The sequence below is a fragment of the Paroedura picta genome, chromosome 6, assembly GCF_049243985.1.
Source record: "Paroedura picta isolate Pp20150507F chromosome 6, Ppicta_v3.0, whole genome shotgun sequence".
NCBI lineage: Eukaryota > Metazoa > Chordata > Lepidosauria > Squamata > Gekkonidae > Paroedura > Paroedura picta.
In genome coordinates this window covers 45,547,293-45,573,139 of record NC_135374.1, presented here as the reverse complement: position 1 = coordinate 45,573,139, position 25,847 = coordinate 45,547,293, and positions in this window count along the sequence as shown.

The window sequence follows — 25,847 nt, the reverse complement described above, 5'->3', positions numbered from 1 at the left end:
GGCCAATTAACAGGGAACTGACTTTTAATTAATAAGGTTGCCATCTCCAGCCTGGGAAATTAATTGAGATTGGGAAATAGATACTGGAGAGGAACAACTGAGAGGGTATTTCACCTAATATCTCTACAGTATAACATAGAAATTGCCCTCTGAAGCTCTAATATTTGCCATGGAAACTGATATCTGTAGCCTGGAGAATGCCTGGCACCTTGGGCAGCTCTTGTTGATGGTAACTTCTTTTACCGACTTCAGAAGCCACCAATCCAAGTATGGCAGATTCCCATCCCTAGATACCTAACCTTGTATGCTGTAATGAAGTTTGAAGTACTACTATTTTTGTTAGATGCCAGCTACTTCAGTTTTCATTTGAAAGTTGACTTACTGTGAAAGCAAAATCTGTCATCACAAATGAGAAGACTGTTAAATCCTTGGATCAGTGAACTAATGGTCTCAGCATAAGAAAGCACCTATTGGCCTCATGAAGGCTATATGTTTCCTGTGCTCACCTTGCGCTAGACTTGCCACCTTAATTGCCTGTTAATTAGCATTCATTATATATAACCAAGTCATGCAAAAATACTGGGGAAGTTATGGAAAAGAGGACAACATGGCCCATAGCACCATGTATCTATCTCCAAGGAAAAGACAAGGCAGTAATGGATTTGTTACCAGATTGTCACCGATACTCACAAACAGTAATTGTTGACAATTGTCACATAAACATCAGAGTAATCCTCTCATTTGGGAAAGACAGGCTGAAATCATGTTACTGTGTCTACTCTGATGAGTCTGTTTGTTCATCTTGGCATTGGTCAATATTTCAATACATCCTATTGATGTGCTGTGGGTTTCAGATGGAGGGTTAGTGAACAAAGAAGCAGTGCCCTGCAAAATCAGGGAGCCCTCTCCAAAAACAGTAATATTATTTTCCTAAATATTTTCCTATGATAGAAAACAAAGATAATAATTTGTTATTAGTCCAATAAATCATTTCTTTAAAAACAAATAGCCAGATTTTACTTTCTGTTTTTAAATTTGTTCATCGAAAGACCATCAGCTGCTGTGCTGTGCTGGCTACTTCAGGAATTTCAGCAAGAAACCTGATATGCAAGTTGATTTCTTTTCCTCTTATACAACTGCTATTTATACAGTTCTAAATCTATTAGGAAAACCTTTGTTTTCAGGTTTCTTGTTGTAGTTTATGTTTCCCTACACTCCTCACCTATAATATGAATTACATAATGACAATTGCCAAATTGAAGGGATTGAGTTAAATTATCCAACTCAGTGGTATCACAAAATTGGACAAATGGGGTTTATTGAGGGTTGGTCTAACATCCTCAAAGTAGCATTTCTTTTTCAATTTGAGACTCTTTCTGGTAGAGAAAAGCAGCATGTAAGAACCAACTCTTCTTCAACTTTTAGATTCTTTGTATTTTTCTAGTTCCAAGTTACCTAGTCCTGTTTCTGACATGGACCTGATAAATTAGGTATTCATAATTTTTTAAAAATGAAATTGGCATTTTTGCTGTAGTTTTTGATTTCCTCCAATTATTTGATACATTTTGCTGTATTACTGATTCACATATTTACATTGATTAGAAAGCCATACAAAGCATTCTCTATATGACTATGAATGTGCATAAATTAAGATGAATATTAATTAATTAACATATTATCCATTTTCCTCATTGTTCAAGTGCAATTACAAATCTCAATTAAAAACATCACAATTTAAAGCATGCAAAGCAACCCCCCAAAAAGCCCTATCCTTCCAAATGACTAATGTCTAACTTGTTAAAAGCTGCAGTAAATGGATATTTATGTATTAGTTTGTTTGTTTATTTATTTATTTATATACTGCCCTCCCCGAAGGCTCAGGGTGGTTTACATAAGAACAAAGAATAATACATAAAACAGTCTATAAACATGTGAATAACCTTACAATAATAATAACTAATAGTTGTAAACATCTTTAACTGCTCCTACGGAGCGGATTAAATAAAGCAGTAAGGGCCCCGAGGGTGGGCCCTGTCCGGGATGAGGAAGGGTGATGATAGGCCCCTTCCTCCGGACTGACAATCAGAGGGCCCAATCGGCAGGCGCCAGTCCGTTGGCAAGGGACCAATTGTGAGCCGCACAGGCCAATTACGAACCGCATGCGGCCCATTGCTGCCATTTGCTGCCTCAGCGTCCTGAGGGAAGGTCGGCACCCGCCTGCCAGCCCCACAGGATCCGGCAGCAGCGCAGCCCCAGCCTGCGGCCATTGCCAAAACCAGGACACCTCGCTGCCGCCCCACACAGGACAGAGGGCCCGGCGGCGGCACCCAGCGTGGACACATGCAGCAGCGGCGGAGGCTGCACTGCCCCCAATGAGCACCGGTCACCCGCCGCCCCACGCAGCAAGGAGCAGCCGGCCCCGTCGGCTGCGGGAGCTGCGCCGGCAGCCACCGCAGCCAGACGCCGCAGCGCCAGTGGCACCCCCACCCATGCCACCTGTGAACATAAGACATCGCCCGCCATCCCACGCAGCCACGAGCGGCCCGCCGTGGATGCGTTGGGAGCAGCTGTAGGAGCGGCAGAGCCGGCACCGGAGCCAGCTCAACACTGATGCCGTCGACTTCCTTGCAGGTAGGCGCTGGGACGGGGGGGAAGGAGGAGGCAGTGGCGGCTCGCAGGCCACCCTGTGGCATGACTCAATGGCGGGCCCGGGGGACGGAGAGCCGGACAGCTGCCCCCCGAACTCACGAGGCCCACTAGCGCCCGCTGTATTTGCACTACAGCAGGCTTAGTTTCTAGTATAACAATATAACAGTATAAACAATATAAACAATACAACAGTGCAACAATGCAAACAGTCCAGAGCATATTGGTGGAATTCTGAGGGGGGGCAGGGGCCCTTCAGTCACTGTTGATCATGTCTGGTCTCAACCAAATGCCTGGCGGAAGAGCTCCTTTTTGCAGGCCCTGCGGAACTGTTTAAGCTCCGTCAGGGCCCTGATCTCCTGTGTAAGCTCATTCCACCAGGTTGGGGCCCAAACAGAGAATGCTCTGGCCCTGGTCAAGACCAGGCAGACTTCTTTAGGGCCAGGGACCCTTAGCTGGTTGGTAGCAGTGCACAGAGCTCTTTTGGGGGCACAGGCAGGGAAGCGATTTCTCAGGTACACTGGGCCCTGACTGCATATGCCCTTGAAGGTAATTACCAGAACTTTTAGTCTGATCCGGAATTCAACTGGCAACCATTGCAGTTGGTGGAGAATGGGCCGGATGTGGGACCTCCACGATGTTGCAGTGAGGATCCTGGCCTCTGCATTTTGAACCAGCTGAAGTTTCCAGGTCAAGGCTAAGGGCAGGCCTGCATAGATCGAGTTACAAAAGTCTAGCCTAGAGGTGACCATCACATGGATCACTGTGGCTAGGTGTTCCGGGGCCAGGTAGGGCACTAGTAGCTTGGCTTGGCGGAGATGGTAGAATTCCAGGCACGCTACCTTTGTGATCTGGGCTTCTATTGTGAGGGAAGCGTCCTAGATTCCTGGCAGAATGAGCTTTAGAGAGTTGCACTTCATCCAGGGCTGGCAGATGCACTTCCTCACATGGACCCTTTCTACTCAACCACAGGAAGGATTTTATTTTTGAAGGATTGACATAAGAAACGTCTTGATGGATCAGACCAATTGTCCATCTAGTCCAGCAGGAACACACAGCAAATATCCCCAAATCCTTCTTTTGTTTTGAGAAGCATTTTTGTTTTGAGAAGCTATTTCCCTTCTTCACTGGGCAGGGATCACTTATTTTTACAACAAGCTATTTCTCTTTTTTGACTTGAATGAAGATCCCCTTTGATTCATAGTCTCCTTCCCATCCCAAACCTTAATAATTAATTCTTCTTCAGCTGTAAATTCCTAACTATCATTCCCTGACTCTCACCAGAATTCCATTCAAACAACCTTTCACATGAAGTGTTATAGCTTGCCAGCTTCTGGTGCCAGGTTACAGTGTTTGCTATAGTTCTTCATTGTTACCAAGGCTGAGGGAGATTTACAAGGCTTGAAGTTATTTCAGTTCACTGTTAGGGTTCCAAAGGTTAGTCAAAGCATGGTGGTCCAATCCAAGGATCAAAGTAATTGGGGGGTTTTATAGCTCAATCCCAGCTTGTCAGACACAGTCCTGCAAGAACTCTTCATTGCTCACAGCAGGTAGGTGGTATCTAGACAGGAAGCTAAAACTTCTTTTAGCTTGGAGCTTTGCTTGCCATTTTTGGAAGAAACTTTGATCCTAGATTCATACCAGTCAGGCTTCTGTCCTGGCGACAGGGTTTAGACCGTGCTGGTCGCATTGAAGTAGGATCTCCAGCACCAATTGGATTAAGGCGGTTGACCATTCTCATGTTGTTAGATCTCTCGGCCACATTTGATATGGTTGATCATGAGCTTTTGGTCGGCTGCCTCATTGATACAGGGATCGGGGGAACAGCCCTTAAGTGGCTGACCTCCTTTCTTGAGAACAGGTCCCAGAGGGTTGTACTCGGACAGGAGTTATCCAACCCCTTTGTACTACTGTGTCAGGTGCATTAGTGGTGGTACTCTCTCCCACTTTGTTTAACATCTGTATGTGTTCTCTTGCCCAGTTGGTCTGAAGTTATGGGCTCCAGAACAAAGGTCCTGTGGCTAGGCTGAAATGGGCAGGAACAGGAAGCATGGCTTTCTTGCCTTGATGGGATACAACTAACATCTGTGTGCCAAGACAGGAATTTGGGATTGATTTTTTTGATGCCTCCATTTCTATGAAGGCTCAGGTCACTAAGGTAGCTTGGATGGCATTTTTCATCCTACATTAAGCTTGGCTACTAGCACCCTAGCTGTCCCTAGACCACTGTGATCCATGCAATGGTCACTTCCAGATTAGACTTCTGTAACTCTCTCTACCCTTGTCCCTGACCCAGAAATTGCAGCTGGTTCAGAATGCAGCCATGCAGGTCCTTACCAGGTCTTCCTGGAGCGCCCACATGCAGCCTTTGTTGATCAGGTTCAAGGTACTGGTGTTGACCTTTCAGGCTTTATGCAGCTCAGGCCCTACTTACCTATGGGACTGCCTACCTCCTTATGTCCCCCTACAGGGTGCTTTGTGGGTATGAATCTGCTGACAGTCCCCTGGGAGGCACACCTAACCTTTTTGGTGCTGGCCCCTACCTGGTGGAATGAGCTCCTGGATAAGCTGTGGGCCCTGATGGGACTTTCTCTGAGTTCTGCAGAGCTGCAAAATGGAGACCTTCTTCCAGGAGTTTGGTTGAGGCAAGATGGGGAGGCCCCCGGGGCATGAGATCTTGACCCCCTCTGAGTTTGGATGCAGCATTAGAGTTGCTGACACCCACCCCTGGTTGCCACCCTGGGTCTTGACCATCAACCACCGGCTAACATCTGGACCGATTGCCAGAGGGCCTGAATCATAGGAAGCATGGGAGGAGTTTTATCTTGTATTGTTTACCACAATTTTTATGCTGGAGTTTTTGTGGATATTAATATTGGCGTGTTTTTATGGGAGATCTAATGTTGCAGGTGATCTTACTTAGATGGATGTAAACAGGTAAGTGGCTTTTACCTGCGGGTCCAGATCTGGGAAGTGGAGGTGATTCTACATCAGCTTTTTACTGTAAGTCTGTGCACCATCATTTCTTATTGGTAGATGACTGCTGCCTCTGAGTTGGCTGCACTGGGCCCTTCCTCCTCTAAGGAGTCCTCATCCTCACTAAGCCCTAGGTGAACCATGACACCAAGGTTCTCGGAGTCTGTTAGTCATTAATCTTTGACAGTCTGTCACACATATACATTCAAAATTTAGACAAAAAGACTACCACGGCCACAATTAATGGAGTCTTTGTGATGGTGTCAAGGATTGACAAATAGATGAAAATAATGAAATTTGTGTTCACCCTAAAATTTTGCTTTTGGTTGTAAATCTTCAGGATCTTTAATGCCCTGACCACTACAGAAGGCAATTGGTGTTATTGACTCAGTGATTAGCTCAAAGCAGCCTCAATTATCTTTCTGGCAGAACTAGATCACAAAATAAAAAAGGGGAAGCTAATAACTGCTATGCAGCGCCCCTGCCAAAAAACCTCAACAAAGTCAGAGTGTGACTATCTTTTAGGAAGTATCTTTTTAATGCAGATAGTTTGTCATTTTTTCAACTAGAATGACAGAGTGCAAGTCTATAATTTGTATATGTAAAAATAATCAGAATATATTGCATAGTTGATAAAATAAAAGTTAACTGCTTCCAGTTGCTTAAGCAGGTGGCAAAAAATAATTGTGGAGGAAAACACAAGGAGCATTGGATTAACATTTTACTGAGTCAGACACAGAAAGAAAACAAATACTGACCATGCTAAATCATTAACTGGAATACTGTTTTTGACTAATAAATGGTGATATTAAAATGTGATGGATCTATATAAAGAAAATTAATGACCTTCACATAGTGAGCTTTTAAGGACCTTTGAATTCAAAAGAGAATTTCAGCTAGCATTAGTCACAAAACCAGAAAACTAGTTCCACAGAGCAGAGGAAAATGGCAAATGGTTTCGATTGGAATAAAATGATCCAATTAATGTCTCCCACAAAGGACTTAGAACACCAATATCAAACAAAGCTGTAAAACAATATCTTTGAAGTGTCTGTTTGCAACAGATTATTGACATGAAATTCAGCAGAAATATAAGCCACCAGATGCCAGGGCTTGAATTTTACAAATATAATAGATTCCTTTGCAATTATAAAGGTGGCATACTCTTCAAATTGCCACTTTCAGAAGGCATTGGTTTGTAGGGGTGCCTTCCAATTATTTTTTAAAGACATTTCAGTCTAAAGGGCTGTGATAACTTGGGCTTTTGTCTAAGAAACTGCATTTAAATTCTAAGCACTAGAGCTAATTCACAAATGCCAGATTTCAAGCACTCTAGGCCTGAAGTGATACTTTTGGCTAAATTCTGTCCTTACATACTAAGAACAGAATAATGATCTCTGAGTTAAAAGTCTCAGAAATCTGTACTAGATACTACCATTTCCTGTTCCTCTATCTGTGTACCAAATCTGTACAACCAATCAGCAACAGGGCCCGCATAAAACATTTTGTTATGTATCATTACAATATTGACATTCTTGATTAACGGTTATACTCTAAGATCTTGGTCTGATCCTATTCCTATCCTTTCCTAGCTTTGTTATCTAAGAAACTTAAAATGAACATGTAAACCAAGTACCTTAATGACTTCTATGGAAACCAAGCATTATTGGCAGAATAATCATACAAACTTCTACATTGTTACTATTGTAAATATCCTAAGTAGATCCAACTATTTCACCTGTAATAAATTCCAGACAATGCACGGCAAGGAATCACCCGAGCCGCCAGTTGACGCAGCGGAGGGCAGGCTGGAGGTGGACGCAACCGCCCCAGTGGCCCGTACAGGGTGCGCGCTGTGCTTATGCAGCATGCACAGCATAAAAGGAGTCAGGTGGGGCCCATGGAACCTATAAAGTTACCACACATGCGGCACCTGGCCTCTTCACTCACCACACCGTGGAGTTTTCTTTTATGAAGTGCCTCTGAACATATTTCACTGATCTGTGCAGAGATCTAGGGATTCATTTGGTGAATGGTGTGTCCTCCAAGTACTTCAGGAGAGCATCTTTAAGAGCACAGGCAGCACTCATTTGAATCCATACAGTCTCTTATCATGGAGCAAAAAACTGCATGCAGCAAACACTGATGGAACAACTTTGTGATGACCAGATGGAGTGATGAAGATCAGCTGGACAATATCTGGATGCCTGGGTCCACTTTCTTTGAAACTGTAGATATCCTGAGGCATCCGGCCCATCCTCCAGCAGCTGCGCTGGCTCCCGGTTGAATTCTGGATCAGGCTTAAGGTGTTGGTTATCACCTTTAAGGCCATATGCGGTCTGGGCCCAGTATACCTGAGGGACCACCTCTCCACCTACACTCCTCAGAGAGCCCTGTGCTCTACTACATCCAACCTCCTGGTGGTCCCTGGCCCCAAGGAAGCTTGCTTGACCTCAACCAGGGCCAGAGCTTTCTCCATTCTGGCCCCCATCTGGTGGAATGAGCTCCCAGAGGAGATCAGGGCCCTGACAGAACCTAAACAGATCCACAGGGCTTGCAAAAGGGAGCTCCTCCGCCAGGCATTTGGTTGAGGTCGACCAAACCACCGCTTCCAGTTGGCCCTCAAGTTCCCCCCCACTCTACGACCAACATTAATCGGTTCCCATGTATTACCTATAATGACCTGAGTAAGAGCTGAGCTGAGGCTCTTACAATTTCTATGTTATGGTATTATTGTTATTATCATGTTAAATTATTATTGTTATTACTGCTGTTATTGTTACCTGTTACCATGTGTTAATTGTATCCTCCCTATTTTCTGTAAACCGCCCTGAGCCCTCAGGGAGGGTGGTATATAAATATAATAAATAAATAAATAAATAAAATTACTTGTAGTGCCAAGACACCCATATGTGTCCTTCTATTCATGGGGAAAAAAGATTGGAGATTGCTCTGTGGTACCTTGCCAATCATGATTGGCACCAAGAATAGTTTGGGGTAGGGCTGTTGATGGTTTCTCTGATAATCAAGGACTCACGAATGGCAATTGATGAGGAGACCTTTAAATAGACAGTGCACCTTGGCAATGAAGCTGGAATGATGAGTAATGATTCTGTATTTTCAGATGGAGTTTACTGTGTTGTTTCAATCGTATTATCCATATTACCTATAATGACCTGAATTACTGACCCCAAAATTACAGTTGCTGCAGAATGCAGCTGCTCAAGTCCATACAAAGATCCCGTGGAGTTCTGCCCTCAAACCACTGAACTAGTTGCCTATTGTGTTCTGGATCAGGTTCAAGGTATTAGACCAGGGGTAGTCAAACTGCGGCCCTCCAGATGTCCCTGGACTACAATTCTCAGGAGCCCCAGGAGCATTCGTTGGCAGGGGTTCATGGGAATTGTAGTCCATGGACATCTGGAGGGCCGCAGTTTGACTACCCCTTTATTAGACCATTAAGGTCTAACACGTTCTGGAATGTGTATATGAGAGATCACCTCTCCAAATATGTTAACCAAAAAGAACACTGTATTCAGCAAATACTAATCTGTTGATGGTAGCAGAGAGATTCGACTGGCCTGAATCAGAACTATGGACTTTTTGGCTTTGGCTCTTGCCTGGTGGAATGAGTTGCCAGTGGAGATATGGGCCCCGACAGAGCTATCAAAGTTCTGTAGGGCCTGTAAAACTGCCCTCTTCCACCAGGCTTATGGTTGAGGGCAGGCCATCCTATAAGTACTATGAGCCTCCCTCCTCTCATCTCCATGTTTCTCTCCTTCCACTATTTGAAGCTTTCTCTATAGGTGATAGCTTTACCACTATCATGATATTGAACTTGCCAGCTATATTGCAATGGTTATGGAATGAATTATTGATATGGAACACATCTTCTTGCATGGCCCCCTGGATGCAAATGGGTATGGACTTGAGATCTGTAGTCCCACCCCAGAAACCATGCCAGAAGTGGCTGGGGCAGCCATGGGACAGTGCAGGAGGAGGCCTGCCAGCCAAGGGGTGGGAGGAGGCTCACCAGTGCAGCTGCAAGAACTAAGGAGAGGGGTAGTGGAGGCAGAGTTGGGCTGAAGAGAGTCTGTGTGTGTATCCTAGGGATGGGGTGAGACCAAGAAGGACCTCATGGAAGTGAGAGAGAAAGGGGGCAAGGACAGGGGAGAATGTGGGGAGGGAGTTTGTGCTTGTTTGTGTTTGTTAGTGTTTGTGTCTGAGAGAGAGGGAGGGGGAGGGACCAGGGAGGAGGTCAGCAAGTGAGAGGTAAGTGGGGAAAGTGCAGCGGGGACTGCAGGGAGTTTGTGTGTCTCTGTGTGTGTGTATGTCTGAGAGAAAGGGAGGGGGAAGAGGCCAGGTTAGTGAGAGGTAAGAGGGGAGAGAGCAAGGAGAGTGGGGTAAAGCAGTTTGTATGTGTGTCAGAAAGGAGGAGCAGGGAGGGACCAAAAAGGATGTTGGGAAACCAAGAGGGAAGTGTGTATGTGTGCATGTGTGTGCATGTGTATATGTCAGAGAGAGGGAGAGGGCCAGTACTAAGGAGCCCCAGAGCAGGTATGTGTTCCACATACCTTGTGAGAGTCAGACTGACACTAATTTACATTTTATCATGTTTTTAGAGACCTATGGTTTTAAATTTTTATCATTGCTGCAAACTGTCCCAAGGTGGCTATTGAGGAGAGTCAGTTCATAATTTAAATTATAAAATTTAAAAAATAAAAATAAATGAATGAATGAAAATAAAAAATTAGTATGCAGTCCTAGGAAGTTAGATTCAGGTGGGTAATCGTGTTGGTCTGACGCAGTGGAACAAAGGTTGAGTCCAATGGCACCTTTATTGCAAACAAACTCTTATTCTGGGTATAAGTTTCCATGTGCAACATGCATGATTTATTAAGCACTATAAAAAAAACACATTATCTTCAACTGGTGAAGGTAACATGTAGAAATGGAGAATTCATGATGTTAATTAACAGATAAACTATTACATTGCCAGTAATTATTTCCTTACAATTCTGCATGGAATATAAGGTAAAGCAAAGGTGAACTGGATTCAAGATCCTGATTGAAGAACATTAAATATAGCACAGTGTTGAGAATAGTTGTCAGTTAGAGGGGAAAGTAGGGAGGGAAATTTAACCTGTTCAAGTTGCTAAGAGCGTATTGAATGCAAGGGTAGGGCTCCCAATATGTTTATAGCATAAAACACAGATTTATTCCCAGTTTCACTAGCAACGAACTATTATAAATTCTTTCTTTTCCTCCAGTTTCCACATTACACTGACTTTTTTTTAAAGCACACTAGAGAATACTGCTGAGATCAGCCTCTGCTTACTTCTCCATCACCTTACACTGTGTAAGTATGCATAGAATGAAACTTAATCTTTTTTTTCCCCAGGCCTAGTAAAATATGGATGCAGGAAAATATATGTGCTTATTTTTTAAAACCAGAGTCTTTACGACCTTTACTGCTATTGTCACTCTGCTTCTGCAATGGAGGAGTTAAAATATGACTAGTGTGCTCAGTGAATATATCTTTCTTTTCTTTAAGATTATTTTCATGTTCCAAAGATGCTGTAAACATGTCTAGAAATGACACACTCCCACAGTTTCTATACAGCAGAACATGATGAAACCAGCCACCAAAAATATTACATTTTCCACTTGTATTCATATCAGTTAACAGAATAATATCCATGTGATTTAGAACTTTACAATTCAATAATCCTCAAAGACCTAGAAAACCAACATAAAAACATACAAATAAAAAAGGCCTATTAATAAATATTATTTATTTATTTCCCTGCTATCCGACAGGCTAAAGATGGTACCAAAAAGTTGTACCCAAAATAAGTTGATCAGATTGTCCCACTTTTGGAGGGACATCTGGGAGTACCTGGCAAATTGTACTTAAGTTGAAATTTAAAAAATATATATTACAATACTATTTTTGCATTCTATGCATTCTATGAAACTTTTTGTTGCTCCATATAGACCAATTTTTTAATCAAGAAACCCCCCCTCCCGCCGGTCAATGGTGTCCCGCTTTACCAATGTTAAAATCTGGTCACCTTAACCCAAAATAATAAATGGATTGCTGTCCCCAAAGCGTTCTCCATCTGAGTTCCTTGGGGGCAACAAACATGAGCCTGCCTGTTTATCAGCAGCAATGAGAGTGACAATGAGTCACATTATTAATGCACATAATTTATTAATTTAAAAGTTACTTTAATGTTATGCATTTCATAGAAACTAAATAAAGTTTTCAAATATAAGAGGGAAGCAGATTTTTCAGACTGTGGTGTCACAACCTGGTCTTTCAAGCATCCTCTGTCAAATGCATGAACTTAATTGCTAGTGTTGAGTTTCAACACATTCCATTGGAAGAAGCAGTGTTTGTTGATGTCCATTCTTTGTTCGCTTAAATCATGTGGAACACAGCATGCCTAAAATTAGAGAGCATTATATATAAGACACAACATGGCTTGCTCCAAGATCAGAGCAGGGTATTGGAGCAAGCCATTTTGTGTTTTATAAATAATGCTCTCCAGTTTTAGAGTTGCTTATTTGATTGAAAAAAAGAGAAAGAAAGCAGCAGAGAAGATTCAGTTTTTATAAAATCCCTTGCAATCTTTGGCACTTTTTCTTTCGTTGTGCCTCCCCTAATTTAGCATGGTTGGTCTGTTTCAGCTGCTAAACAGAGGAATTTTAAACACCTTTCAGTTTATGCAGTAGTGACAGCATGGCACCTTCCCAGGGAGCTGCTTGTGGCTCCTGCACATCATTTACTGTCTTCCAGAGGTGCCTCAGAGGACATCATGAGGAGGTCATACATTTTTTTAAAGGTACCATTTGCATCTGCATAGTCAACAGCACTCATCAGTCAGCAGCATCCATCATGTTGGCACATACTTTGAAATTATTGGCTTTAAGCTACAGCTTCTAGACAGCAGTGTGAAAATGGTTGAAGTTCTTGCAATCCAATTTAGAACACTTGATTAACACAAACACACCTGGTTTTGGAAGACAGGCAGGCAAAATGAGAAAGGCTGGAATGCCATAGTGACACACAGGTTCTCTCCACTCCACCTCACTTCAGGAAGCAAAGAAACCAAAGAAAGCCTTATCTGAGGGTTCACACATTCCTTTCTCTTACGTGGAAAGGGAAAGAGAGGATAAAGTGAGAGAGCGCACAAGCCCTAAGTATATTTGATATAATCTAGAACAATTTGGGACATTAAAAACATGTGAAGATGCTTTTCACAATATGTGATCTAATTACAATTTGTGATCAAATTACAATTAAGGCAGAGCAGTTCTGATCACACCTCCCGATTGGGCCCTCCACTTGTCAGTCTGGGGCCAGGGGCCAATCGTTGCCCCCCCATCCCGGACAGCGCCCACCCCCCACCCCTTACTGTTTTATTTATACCGCTCCACTGAGCGGTTACAGATTTTATAATTTTAGGTGGCAGTAACAATACCTATCCCCTAATCTTTCAATACCTCAGACCTTCTCTTTCCAGTTGTGATGTTCCAATAGATGTTCCAGCCAGGTGACATTGGCCTGGGGGTGTAGCCAGTTTCAACTAGAAGTGGGGGACCAAATATTATTACCCTGGTCTCCAACCTGGCCTCAAACAAATGCCTGGTAGAAGAGTTCCTTCTTGCAGGCCCTGCAGAACCTTGAAAGCTCCATCAGGGCCCTCAACTCTTCTGAGAACTCATTCCACCAGGTAGGGGCCAGGAGTACTTCCCAGGGGCCTAGAACCACCAACAAATTCATAACCACAGACCAAAATTCTCTGTGGGGAGCATAAGGAGGTAAGTGGTCCTGCAGATGCAAAGGACCCAGGCTGATTATAGCCTTAAAGGTCAAAACCAAAACCTTGAACTTGATCTTGAAGCTAACTGGCAACCAATGCAGCTGGCTCAGCAACTGCTGTATATAGGCCCTCCAAGATGACCTAGTGAGGACCAGTGCAGCCACATTTTGTACCAGTTGCAATTTCCAGGTCAGGGACAAGGGTACGCCCATGTAAAGCGATTTACAGAAGTGTAATCTGGAAGTGACCATTGCATGGATCACTGTGGCCAAGTGTTCTGTGGACAGGTAGGGTGTTAGTAGCTGTGCTTGGCACAGATGGAAAAATGCCATCTGGGCTACCTTCGTGACCTGAACCTCTAGAGAGGCATCAAAGATCACCCCAGATTCCTGGCTGTGGGTTCAGGTGTAAATTGCACCCCATCCAGGCCAGGGAGAATTTTAGAAGTATAAATTGAACAGAGGAAATCGTCTCATTTGTATGACAAAGAATTTAAATATATCTGTTTTCATTTGCTTATGGTGGTACAAGGGAAAAGAACACCTAGATGTGGAAAAGGATACAAATATTTCCCATGTCTAGTCCAGTTTTCTGATTGGTGGTTTGGCTCAAAGGAGCTTCTTTTCAGTAGATGGTTTACTGTAGATATACATTCTATAGCAGAAGTGGATTCAACACAAAAGGTCTTTTGTTGGGACGAGAAATAGCATTACAGCAAATCTGGACTGAAATTTGCATTGTTCCTTTATTAGCTCCATTTCTGATCTAGCCATCTTCTCAAAGTATAGTAAACCAACTCCCTTTATCTATGCAAACTGCATGCAGAATCTTTTTCACTCTGGAAGTGAGCCATTTCCTCCTCTCGTTATCATTATATTTTATTTAAGAGGCATATAAAATTGCTCAGCACTGTACAACATTAATTTAATATCACTGGATCTTGCCAATAGGCTTACAAATTTAAAATGACAGACACGACAAATTGAGAGGAGGCTCGTTAGGAAAGAAGGGAAAATGACTTCACCCTCTGTGATTTTTTTTCTCCCTTATAAGTTGTTGTGATAGAATCTTGCATTTCCTTCCTGTGATTGGAATGACACACTTAGCTACCAGGCTGCTTGAACTAAACATGCTTCCTATCATACTCCCACCTCCCAAAGTAGTAGAAAGATGCCTCGCATATCTCAGCCTCAGGGCAACCTTGGTCTTTGCCAAGGGTGCCCTGCTTTGGGAAAATCCAGGGAAGTATCCAAGGGGGCTGAGCCTTCCCTGAAGTCATGAACTCTTTCTCTTTATATATAAACTCATAGGAAAAGAAAGAATAATATAGGCAGTGGGCAAGGACACAGAGTGTCAGAATCCTGGGTATTCTGCCATATGGTCCTAATTGATATCCGTGATTGATGGTCGAAGCTGTCTACTTTGCCTGACTTCTGATATTTCCCAGTGCTGGTTCCCTCAAGGCCACATTGTGGCTTGGGTTTTAATGGGGACCCAGTGGACAGCACATACGACACCAGTGCTCTCCCTGCTGTGTTGGCTCCAGATTGGAGACCAGATCAGTTTCAAGGTTTTGGTGCTAACTTTTAAAGCCCTAAATAGTCTGGGATAGGCATATCTGCAGGACCACTACACCCATAACACTACACCCATAAACACTACACCCATAAACAGCATTGGGGTCATCAGACCAAAACTTGCATAGGACCCCCAACTCAAAGGAAGTGAAATTAGTCTCAACCAGGGCCTGCAAGGCAGAGTTGTTCCACCAGGCCTATAGTTGAGGCCAGATAAAGCAACAAAAGTGCTGGCTTCACTGGCAAAGAATAAGAAAGACCCGCCTCTCCAACAAGATCTGGAATCCCCTCCCAAGTTTTTACTGAATGAGACTGATACAATGTATATAAGATTTTAATTAATTTACCGTTTTTTAAAAATAATTTGATTGCTAACGTATTTTTTCACCTAACTTGAGGAACCATGAAGGGGAGGATACTAAAATGAAGGAAACGAATAAAGAAACTGCATTTGTCGAAGCATGCACACTTCCTCAGAAGATACCTTTGTTGGTCTTAAAGGTGCCATTCAACTCAAATTTTGTTGTGCTACTTCAGAACAACAGGGCTACCCAATTGAATCTTCCCTGACTAAAGTGATGTTCAAGTGGCTGAATAAAGATGTTGTTCTGTTACTGAGGCCCTGTGATGAACATTTCTTCGTGAGAAGCCACATTTGTTAGATGGTGTCAGAATGGAAGGAGATGTGAAAAGTGGACCGAATAGAGTGGCTCAACACCAGGCAAACAACTCCTATGGACTTTGAAAATGGAAATGTTGCATTGAATTGGGTCCAGTTCAGAGAAGTCAAGGAAGTAGAGTACTAGCAGTAAATTATCAGCAGAATATAACAGGAACCCACAGTTCGGTTTACAATACTTTTGGCATTCTACGTACTGCATACTCATTAAAAAAAATTCCATACAGCATACATTATTTCTTGAAAGGTGCCAAGAGATGAGTGGGTGACACAGTGCCACCTTATTATTGCTGAAGCAATAAGGCTGAAGATTGTGCTTTTCATGAGAGTGATATATTGTTAAATGGACGAGCAGAAAAAGAATATGTATAAATGGTGGGAAAAAACAAACAAACAAAAAACAAAGCAGGCTGATCAAGATAAACATAAGCTTTCCGAGTTACAGAAACACATCAACAGAGGGAAATGCATCACCTGCACAACTGAAAACTTTTTTCTTTTTCTTTTTGACACACATGGGAATGCACTGGTGATTGAGAGCTGGGCAAAAGCCCCTGGAATTGCATATTTTAGAAGGTGGCTCCAAATCAGATACCTTTACATTAGAAAGACTAGTTGGAGCAGCACCTAACAGATTTTGATTTTATACATGTATGCATTCCTCACAGTAATTTCACTACTGAGCAAGACCGCTCGGGGTCGAAATGCGTTTGGTCCATTCTATGTTGGTCTATTCCATGTGCACTTAGAAATGTGATTTTTTAAAAGTATGATGAATTTAAATTATGATGTTTTTAATATGCTGAATTAGTGCACTTTATGTAATAAATATTTGAAAATTTCTTAAAATTATTTTTGCAGGTCAACCTTTGTGCTCCTAACATAAATAAAGAAATAATTCGAAAAAGTAGCACCGATGCAAAAGCTCAAGAAGAAAAAGTATTATGATTGAGTCCCCAAGATACTTAAACCTCTGAAATAAGGAGAGTCAGTCAGAGTACAGGAAAAAGATGGACACTGGAAGCCAGCAGCAGTAGTAGCTGTTGCAAAAGCAATATATTCATATACTAGGGACCAAGCCCGTTGTACTTGTAAATACAGTGGGTGCTAGGTGTGCTTTTGGAGCTGGGGGGAAGGCTTCCTCCCCCCTCCCCCTGGGCCCAGAAGCGCACCCGTGGCCTCCTTGAAGGCTGGACTCTGAGGCATTGTACGATTTTGAAGTCCCATGTCCAAAACCCAAGGAATATTTCCAACCCAGGGGTAGCCAATCTCCAGGTGAGGCCTGGAGAGCTCCTGGAATTACAGCTCATCTTCATAGTATAAAGATCAGCCCCCCCCAGGCAGAAAGGGCTACTTTGGACAGGGTTCTGGTAAAGAAGAAAAATATAAGGCCTCCCATACAGTTTGTTGTTGAACTGAAAGACTTGAGGCCTACTGCACAGGGTTGTTGTGCAGATGAAACACAACAATCCCCCCCTCAAAAGGAATGCCCACCTCCATGCTCTGAGGCTCCCCTGTATTGCTCTCGGAAATGCCTCAGTCAGGGACTGTTAAAGGCTCCTTTGCAGCAGGCCTGAAGGGAGGGGGATGAAGCACACTCACAAGCCTCCTGCCAGCTCTGTCAGGGTTCTGAGGCAATTTACAGTTGGACAGCCTTGGGGCGAAAAGGACTGGCACATCCTGTCCAAGCCTCTGTTCTCATCCTCCTTGGCATCCCTGCAGTGGTCAGGAGCAGACTCACAGCGATGTCTCCATGTTGCCACTGGTTGGGCTGGGTGGGCAGGTCAGGAGGTGCTTTTCACCTTCCAACTGGATGGAACTCTGGTCTGACCTGGTTTTGCGCCTTCCGATTGGCCCCTCACCCGACTGGCTGGAATTCTTGTCAATCCGGGGCCAAGGGGCCAGTCATTGGCCCCTGTTTCTATCCTGGACTCAGTCCACCCCCCTTAGCCTTACTGTTTTATTTATACCATTTCTTGAGCGGTTTACAGATAGTGCAGATACATAGAGGAAAGAAATGTAGGAGAAATGGAAGGCAACTAACATATGGGAAAAGGCAAAGGAATACACCTATAAACAGGCGTGAAAGTGAATTTGAAGAACCAGCAAATTTGAAGAATCAGCAAATGTTCTAAACCATAAGAAACTACAAATATACCAAAAGAATCATAAAGTAAAGGAAAACAGAATGCACCTACCAGCCCAACTATGGAAGAGACACACGTGCGGGAGACAAAACATAAAATCACCAGCTTACAGCAGCAGACAAAGGACAACTTTCCACATATGGTCAAGAAACAAAGTCAAACATTATAGAAAGGTTATGTAACATAACATAAGTACAAAGATATCCTTATTTCAGATGTCAATTCAAATAAATTATTCAAAAGAAAGTGGGTGTAATAAACAATGTATATTGAAAGTGCAGTTTACATTTTGACTGGAGGGAGGGATAGAGTACTCATCTTCTTTATGAAGTTATAGTCAAAATGGCTGAATAAAGCAGTTGTTCTGTTACTGTGGACTTCTAATAGGTAGGGTTACCAAGTCCCCTGGCTACCAGTAGGGGATGGAAGAATAGGATCCAGGTTAGGAAATTCCTGGAGATTTGAGCCTGGGGAGAACACGGTCCTCATTGGGGTACAGTATCATAGAGTCCATCCTCCAAAGCACCCATTTTCTCCAGGGGAACTGATCTCTGCAATTTAGAGATGAGTTGTATTTCTAGCAGTTCCCCAGATTATGTATCTTGAGATCAGATACATAACAACATGGATGATTCTGGCAAATGTATGGCAAGCAAACATTCTCTTTTACAGGAAGTGGCATGTCCATTTTATGAGATCTAACTAATATTGCCCACGTCTACCTGTCTACAGGCTTGTCAAAAATAAAGCTGCATGCTGAAGCTCCTGGCACTGTGAAATCAACACACCAAGCTCCCTAATAACTCTATCCCACTCAAATCACTCAGATTGTTACCAGTGCCATCTTCCCTAGATTCAGCTTCAGATCCAGACAATAGTTCTAAGTATAGACACTAAGCCAGTGCTCCTGGATGCTGAGTTAATGAAATATAGATCTGGATGTCATCAGCAAATTGATGGCACTGCTGTCCAAAATTTCAGATAGTCTTACCCAAAAGATTAATATAGAGGCAGAAAAAATGGAAATGTAGTTGCATATATCATACGTATGCTTGCTTGGCAAACTGTGGGAGAAGTGATCTTCCTGGCATTAATGGAAAACATTACCATAGGTTTATTGGATCGTGCAACTCTGATCACAAAAGATATATATTATTTGCCAAAAATGTCAAACAATGCAAATTAGTTAGGCAGGGGGAAAGGGGTTACCTAATGCAGAATTGACACACTCCTTGCTCAAATGACATACAGCCATTACCATGACAGTAACTAAATGGGCCCTACATACACAAATGTGTCTCTGAATAATGGCTGACACAGGAGTGAAAGGCCATAATTTTTATGTATTGTTCGTGAGACTCCAGAAGGAGCTCATAACTGCTTTTGGAGAACACAGTTTTGGAACAGAGAAACCTGGGTTCTCTAATGGGGTGCCCGCCAAGACCTCCTCTGTAAGTCAGGACTTGATATTGGCTACCCTTATTCTAATAAAACATCTGCCCACAGATATACTTGTAGCAGCTGCCAGTACAGGATCAGGAAAACTGCAAAGCATGCAGGTTTTTAGTTCCATTCTCCTTTCAGGATTCCACTCCCTCTCCCCAATCCTTCCCCTGAGATTCCTTCATTTGTTTTTATTCCCATTCTGAAATTATTTTGCAAAGTGTGGTAGCTTAATGGACAAAATCAACAAATTGGTCTGTTGTGGCAGTGCATTCATGGAGAACAAAATGTTTAGCATGTTTTGGCCCATGAATCACTAGTGACTGAGCCATGGAATGAAAAACAAAGGTATGTTGCAGCATCAAGTAATGCATGGAGCAGTAGTATCGTGCATTCATATGACAAAGAGTCAGTGTGATATGTTTTGGGGATGCCTCTGTACTCCTTTCATATTCTTGATTTCCCTCAATCTGTCCTTTTTCATATTATTCCTTATGATTATGATGATGGTGATGCTGAAGTAGAAAGCTATGCTTGGATAGGGTATGCAAAAGTAATATTTTGCTTTTATTTAGCATTTCAAGAAGCAGTCTACAAAATGGCCAGTCTGCAGTTCAATGGAAAGATATCAACAGATTGAAATATGCTGTTGATGTATTGGTCTACATAGCTAATAAGTTCCTTGGGATGGGATGGGTGGGATGGGGTGAGGGGTTGTTGAATCTAGAAAGCAAAGATTCTATGTTTCTTGGACTGAACATTTGCTCACACATATATACCTAATCCACCAAGCAAGGGCAGCTTCCCTGGGCAGGAGGGGACAACTACCCACAGCTCAACCCTGCCTCCCAGTGAAAGTGGAAAGAAAAAGAGGAGCTAGCTGTCATACCCAAGTCCATCCTTTCAGCCTTTTTACCACTTTGCTGCCAAGAAGCATCCCATTTCTTGGGGGCAGCCAAGCCCTGGAGAAGCCACCTAGGTTGGGCAGCAATCTGGGGAACACAGGCATGGGACATCCTTCCTCCTCTTTCAGCTACAGCTGGCTGACATGGAGTAGACAGCAAGAGGCATGGGGAAAGGGTGGCAGCAGCCATCTAAATTTATGCTGGCCAGGCAAGTAACAAAGACTGTAAGGGGAAGGTCATCCAGGTATTCTGAACATGTGCAAAACCTTCAGCTGGCTTCTTTCTTTGAACTTTCTGCACATCAGTAATGGGCAAAATAGAATCCACAAAGAAAGGCTTCTTATGCCCTTCTGTTCCAATAGAGGCTTGAGAAATGCTGTAAGACAGGCAGACTTCCAGCTGGCTTGGTTCTTTTTATCTGACTTGGTTCTTTTTTCCCATCCTGCCTTCTGATATATACGGATGGAAGAGGAAGTAATGCTTGCTTTTGCTATCCTCTTAACCCTTCTTTACCACCAGCTGTAATTACCCAGACAATGTTTGAATGGGACATTTCCAACATATGGTTTTGCCCAACATCAGCTTTGCCCAAACCAGCTGATCACCTTGAAAGAGCCCTCACATGTATATTTTCAGATCAACACATAGGTGAAGCCTGCAGCTGCAATCCCACTCCTTTCCTTTATATCCCAAAGGCCATTTGAAAATGGTTTCTCTAAAACTGGAAGCCAGCTCATTGGCCATGGCTACATGCCTGTGCACTCCCCTGGGGACCCAGGCAACCTGTGCCACCATATCTTATCCCCACCATGGCTTCAGCAGATAGATTCCCAGTGGCTGTCGCCACCAAGGTAAAAAGGACCAAAAGAATATGAAGGAATAGAGCTTCTGTCAGGCATTTGGATGGGGCCAATAGAAAGTAACAACATCTGAGCTGCCCCCTCTTGCAATGAGTTCCCCTTGGATAAATGAGGTATTCATATAGGCAATTGCTTCAGACTCCAAAGCAGTAATGGGATGTGAGATGTGAGAAATGTGTTTTAACTTGTTTATCATGTTGTTAACTGCCCCAAGCCAGCTTGCTGGAAGGGGCAGTCATAAAAATCCAAATAATAAAGTAATGAATAAATAATTAGTACAAACTTCTTTCCTTCCCCAATACAAACATGAAGGTGCTCATTTGTATGTCCATCTGTATTGCAATACTCATTTCAATATAAGCTCTGTTCATTGCAACACCATGATATGGATAAGGGCATGCACACGTCCATGTCCATTCCTATGAAGGTAGGATTCTACATCCCTCAATGTGAATTGTTGTGTAAGTCTGTGCCTGAACTGGGGACACTATATTTACTTGCCAATAGATAAACCCACTGGGGAACCTTGGACCATTCAGCTTCCAAGGATCCATCTCCAGTTTCTAAATGCATTTTGATAAAATATATTAATGTACCTACTGCTCTCAATGTGCTCAAACTGAAACTACAGCTCAGTAATTGGAACAATTATTCGTGCAGCATAGCCAGTAAATGGTAATATTTTGGAAGTAATTTCAAACGTGCGTTTTGACATTCCAAGTTTCTAGGCGGGTAAGACTTACTAACGGGAGACTTACTACTTATCACCACGGGATATCTCTTTCATTATTGCCTAAATAACACTTTAGCTTATGAAAGAGTCGTTTATATCTTTTTGACATATTCAGCCAACCTTCAAAAAATAATTGTTTGCCCACAGATTCATCATGGTGCCCACTGTTGTCCCATGTAGAGCAAGGGGGTTGTGTGACATTCAGTTAAATGCGAGCTGAATTGCAGACTTAAATCAGAATCTGCTGTCATTTGAAAGTATAATACATGCCCTGACATTTAGTTTTATTTCAAGTTTACGTGTTCAATACTCTAAGTTGTTTTTATAGTACTGTTACACAAAACAAGAAAATAACCTTCCATTGACATAGTATTGGGATGTAATTTACTTGCTTTCAGTGTTGGATTGAGACCTCTTATTAACATTTATTTTTGTATTGAATAATGCTGAGATCCCCAGGCAAAGCACTTCAGTCCAGAATTCACTTACACATGCCAAGAGGATAGGATTTAAATCTGTGCAAGCTGAGAGAGTTATTTTAACTGAATCAAAGGAATAAATACAATATCTAGGATATACCCTCATTGTTTATACTGTCCAAGATTATGTAATTTAATTTACTGTAATATCAACAAGTCACATCTAGACACAAAGCTTTGCCGTTACATATGGTTATAATGCAGCCAATAAATAATGTTTTGTGCAAACTTTATTTTTGGGGGGGGGGGACATAGCAGAGTTGTTGGATTTTTGTTGTTATTCAGAGGGATACTTTCTACATGTCTGCTGATGATCTACTATGTATCTTTCATAGAATCCATGCATGTCCCTGATTATTCTGGAGCATGTTCCAGAATACACAGCCAATTCAACAGATCTTATTGGGTTTCCCTGCATAAGAATTCAGTGAAGTTGTAATCACTGTCTTAGATCATTCAAAATTCTCCTGACATTCCAAGGTGGTTTAGTATAATAGTATATTGTCTTGAAATAATTAGATGATTGTGAAAGCAATAGGAGGTCGTTACCTTCATGTCTTACTTGTAAATGTCTTGCTTATACTGATTGGAAACAGAATGCTGAGACAAACATGTTGTGATTTGCTACCTAGCAAGGGAAGTTCTTATCTTCTCTCTTCCTGTTTTTCTGTATATGGCAGATGAGTTCAATGTAAAGAAGTGCAAAGTAATGCACATTGGAGCCAAAAATCCTAACTAAAAAAGTATGTTGATGGGGTCCAAACTCTCAGTAACTGAACAGGGGAGATATTTTGGAGTCATATTAGATGATGTTGATTCAGTGTACAACCACAATAAAAAAAGCAAATGCTATACTTAAAATTATTAGGAAGTCGACTAAAAACAAATCAGCCAGTATCACAATGCCCCTCAATCAACCTATGGTGCAGCCTCATTTGGAATATTGTGTACTGTTCTGCTCATCACACCTCACAAAAGATACTATGCAATTGGAAAAAGGGTATACAAGTGGTATTAAAATGACTGAAGGGCAGGAACACATTCCCTAGAGCAGTGGTCCCCAACCTGCGGGCCGCGGCCCGGCGCCGGGCCGCAAAGGCCATGGCGCCGGGCCGCGGCTCCCTCTCCCCGCCCCCCCCCCCGCAGTAAAAAACTTCCCAGGCCGCAAGCTTGCGGCCCGGGAAGCTACTTACTGCGGGAGGGCGGGCAGGGAATCAGGGCCGGGCCGCGCCCGTGCAAGCCGCGCCCGCCCGGCCCGATCCGCGGGTGCGGCCCGCGGGCGCGGCCCGATCCGTGGGTGCGGCCCGCGGGCGCGGCCGGGCGCGGCTCGTGGGTGCGGCCCGCGGGCGCGGCCGGGCGCGGCTCGTGGGTGCGGCCCGCGGGCGCGGCCGGGCGCGGCCCGATCCGCGGGCGCGGCTCGCGGGCGCGGCCCGAAGCATGGGCGCGGCCCGATCCGCGGGCGCGGCTCGCGGGCGCGGCCCGAAGCATGGGCGTGGCCCGCGCGGGCGCGGTCCCTGCGGGCGCGACCCGATGCCCTGCCGGTCCCCAGCCTAATAAAGGTTGGGGACCACTGCCCTAGAGGGATCTTTAGCTTGGAGAAATGACCATTGAAGGGTGACATGATTTACAAAAAGTTTATAATATTATGGATGGGTTAGAGAAGGTAGAGAAAGATGCACTTTTCTCCCTTTCTTGTAGCACAAGAATTCATGGGCATTCCGTGAAATTAATGAGGAGTAGACTTAGAACCTCACATGAAATCACATGAAATGCAAAGGTAAGTTCACAAAATACTGCCAGATATGACCACAAAGCTTGTAATTTAGCCCATCCTTACCATGGATTACAACAATACAAGCAATGTCTCCCAAATGAAAGAAGGCATTATTTAAGAGTGCCATCCTAAGCAGAGTTTTGCCTTTCTAGTTCACTGTCTTCAGTGGAAGATGCAACAGTGCTTAGATTAGCAATGTCAATGTACCTTTTAGCAATTTCAAACTTGGTTTCACTGGGGACAGACTCTTTGATGTCTGAAAAACTGCAAAAAGATTGGACGGTAATGCACTTTTCTTGAGACTCTGTTACTTTAACATATCCTGTCATTAACACTCTTCTTGGAGACCTGTTATAAGGCAGTAAATGAGGTTTTATCTTATCCAGTGCATGTAGCCAATCTTGTAATTGGCATCTACAATGCCAGCAAAGAAATCAACACCTACACAACTAGAATACTACTAAGTATGAGCTCTAGTTAATTTATTTCTCTTGCAATCATAAATTCAAGCCTACTTTCTTCATATGGATTTTGCAGTCCATAATGAAGTAATAATACTGCATATTTTCACAAAGTGGATATCTAGAGCATTTCCACACATCTGTAAAAATAGCATTACACCAGCCAAATGGCGTAATGCTAAATATAATCACACCTCCCAGCCCCTCCTCACTTTTTTGATGTCTCTTTCTTCTCTGTCATCTTTTTGCACTTCTTACCCTCCACATCGCCTGCTTGAAATGGCGGAAGAGAGCAACGTGGTTTATATGTGACTCTCTTCTACCCATCAATTAAGCCATTTTTAAAAAATGTATACTTCTCCGGTGCTTTGCCTATTCATCTAATCAGAGATGCATGGTGCTTTTTGAACACTGCCCCTTATTGAATCATGAGTCTTGATAATTTAAAATATTAATCTCATATTAATATGAGGGCGGGAGCGAGGGTGGGATGAGGCAGGCACCTTTTGCACATTTTAGCCTCCATAATTTCCCTCTGCTGGTTGCTTGCTAGTTGTTCTTCAAAAGCTAGCACTACATAGGTTGGTGAATCCACTTTTTGAGATTCACCAACGAACACTTTAAAATGGAGAATATAGCTGCCCGGTTACTGCCAAGATGCTGCATGCTGGCGATGTCATATGGTGGGACTGGAATATAATGACAACAAAGGTAAGCATTTCACTATTTTTAACAGGTGTGGAAATCCCCCTAGGTTGCAAGTTACAGGCAGATGATGTTTCTGTACATTTGGTTCCAACTTGGTTCTTAAATCCTCTGTATGCAGGATCAAATATTAGATTGTATTCATAATACATACATAAGGCTTTATTGTTTCCAGCCATAGGCCATTACAATGCAATCAATATCATATCAGTTAATATAAAAACAGTAAAAGAATTAGAACACTACATGCGGTAGTCCATAGATAATAAAAGACAATATAATTCAGGTTTCTAGCTCTCTGGTGGCGTAAATTTGGCTCGAATTTTCCTTGCTGCTAATGCAAATAGTGAAACATTATAACTAATTAGGGGGTTGGTATCCGATAATAAAAAGACTATTTTGTCCAAATTCACAGGGAAGTTCTGGCCACTCAAATATCTCTCAATATGTTTGGTTCTTGGCTCCAAGTATAGTGGGCAATCCAAAACATAATGATAAAGGTCTTCAACAGCAGGTTCTCCACAAATACATAGGCGAAGGGCAAAAGGTACACCGGAAAAATGGCTTGAGAGTAAGGCTAATGGCATAACTTGAAAGCGTAAATGAGCAAACGCCATTTGAAGTTTTTGTACA